The sequence below is a fragment of the Mus caroli genome, unplaced genomic scaffold (genome assembly GCF_978045245.1).
Source record: "Mus caroli unplaced genomic scaffold, Mus_caroli_1 scaffold_5, whole genome shotgun sequence".
NCBI classification, from domain to species: Eukaryota; Metazoa; Chordata; class Mammalia; order Rodentia; family Muridae; genus Mus; species Mus caroli.
The window spans coordinates 101,151,311-101,153,800 of record NW_028227260.1 but is presented as its reverse complement, the minus strand read 5'-3'; the positions used below and the strand labels follow the sequence as shown (position 1 = coordinate 101,153,800).

At 41.8% G+C, this 2,490-nt stretch overlaps 1 pseudogene; it reads left to right on the top strand.

Moving 5' to 3' along the window:
• The first annotated feature begins 205 nt into the window (after window positions 1-205).
• On the top strand, window positions 206-1,937 carry LOC110286231 (histone H2A.Z-like; annotated as a pseudogene).
• The last annotated feature ends 553 nt before the right edge of the window (window positions 1,938-2,490 follow it).

Sequence of the window (2,490 nt, the reverse complement as noted above, 5' to 3'; positions counted from 1 at the left end):
AAGACTTGAATGCAGAAATTTGGTTGGTTGGAAGATAATTAAACCTCCAACTTGCTCAAATAGAATTACAAAAAGGCAAAATTGTGTTTTTCACAAAGATACAGTCCACTGGAATCACCACCATTGGACAGCTGTTAAGAATCTCACTGAGAGTCCACCTGGCCTCATCTCTTCCTTGCTTGTTGGAGTTTCAGCACAGTTCAAGATGGCTGGCTGTAAGGCTGGAAAGGACTTCCGAAAGAGCAAGACAAAGGCGGTTTCCCACTCTCTTTTTTTTTTTTTTTTTTTTTGTGGCCATGAATCTGCGTAACTTTATTTTTTTTTTGATTTTTAATATTTTTATTACATATTTTCCTCAATTACATTTCCAATGCTATCCCAAAAGTCCCCCATAGCGCCCCCCACTTCCCTACCCACCCATTCCCATTCTTTTGGCCCTGGCATTCCCCTATATTGGGGCATATAAAGTTTGCAAGTCCAATGGGCCTCTCTTTCCATTGATGGCCGACTAGGCCATCTTTCTATACATATGCAGCTAGAGACAAGAGCTCCGGGGTTCTGGTTAGTACATCATGTTGTTCCAACAATAGGGTTGCAGATCCCTTTAGCTCCTTGGGTACTTTCTCTAGCTTCTCCATTGGGAGCCCTGTGATACATCCAATAGCTGACTGTGAACATCCACTCCTGTGTTTGCTAGGCCCCGGCATCGTCTCACAAGAGACAGCTATATTTGGGTCCTTTCAGCAAAATCTTGCTAGTGTATGCAATGGTGTCAGCGTTTAGAAGCTGATTATGGGACGGATCCCTGGATACAGCAGTCTCTAAATGGTCCATCTTTTCATCACAGCTACGAACTTTGTCTCTGTAACTCCTTCCCTGGGTGTTTTGTTCCCAATTCTAAGAAGATGCACAGTGTCCACACTTTGGTCTTCATTCTTCTTGAGTTTCATGCGTTTATCAAATTGTATCTTATATCTTGGGTATCCTAAGTTTTGGGCTAATATCCACTTATCAATGAATACATATTGTGTGAGTTCTTTTGTGATTGTGTTACTTCACTCAAGATGATGCCCTCTAGGTCCATCCATTTGGCTAGGAATTTCATAAATTCATTCTTTTTAATAGCTGAGTAGTACTCCATTGTGTAAATGTACCATAATTTCTGTATCCATTCCTCTGTTGAGGGACATCTGGGTTCTTTCCAGCTTCTGGCTATTATAAATAGGGCTGCTATGAATATAGTGGAGCATGTGTCCTTTTTACCGGTTGGGACATCTTCTGGATATATGCCCAGGAGAGGTATTGCTGGATCCTCCGGTAGTACTATGTCCAATTTTCTGAGGAACCGCCAGACTGATTTCCAGAGTGGTTGTACAAGCTTGCAATCCCACCAACAATGGAGGAGTGTTCCTCTTTCTCCACATCCTCGCCAGCATCTGCTGTCACCTGAATTTTTGATCTTAGCCATTCTGACTGGTGTGAGGTGGAATCTCAGGGTTGTTTTGATTTGCATTTCCCTGATGATTAAGGATGTTGAACATTTTTTCAGGTGTTTCTCTGCCATTCGGTATTCCTCAGGTGAGAATTCTTTGTTCAGTTCTGAGCCACTCTCAGCGAGCTGGCTTGCAGGTTTCTGTGGGCAGTATTCATCAATACCTGAAATCTAGGAAAACCAACCATTGATGTGTGGGTGTGACTGCTGCTGTGTATACAGCGTAGCCATCCTGGAGTACCTCACCACAGAGGTACTTGAGTTGGCAGGAAATGCATCAAAAGACTTAAAGGTAAAGTGTATTACCCCTCGTCACTTGCAACTTGTTATACATGGAGATGAAGAATTGGATTCTCTGATAAAGACTACTATTGCTGGTGGTGGTGTCACCCCACATATCCGCAAATCGCTGATTGGGAAGAAAGGACAACAGAAGACTGTCTAAGGATGCCTGGATTCCTTATTATCTCTCAATACTTATTAAAGAGCCTTCTATTTGCAGTAAATGGTGATTAAAACACAAACCCAAACTTGGCACAGGTGCAAATAATAAGAAACTGAAATTCTCAGCCATAAATGTGCAACAGGGGAAGGAAGGAATGTAGGATACATGCATAGTAGATAACTGTAAGAAAACAGTAGCTTTAGGATAGAGCGGAGCATATAAACACAGCTACGACAATATGCAAAAGATGTGTGCAAGAACAAACTAAACCAAATTCCAGCATGGAGAAAGGAGGTGGGCATGAAGTCACAATATTGAGGAGCACCTAATACCTTCTAAAAAGGAGAAAGTCAGTTTTGTCTAAGAGTGAAGACCCTAGTCAGAAAACCATGTGGTAAGGGAAGGCTACATATCCCAAACTATATGGGCATCAGTTTGAACTTGACAGATTTTTAAAAATCCACAAAATTGAGATGTGGAGAGGGTGTGGATCTGGGAGGAGATGGGGAATAGGTACTGATTATAATCAAAACCTGTACAAAATTCTCAAGGA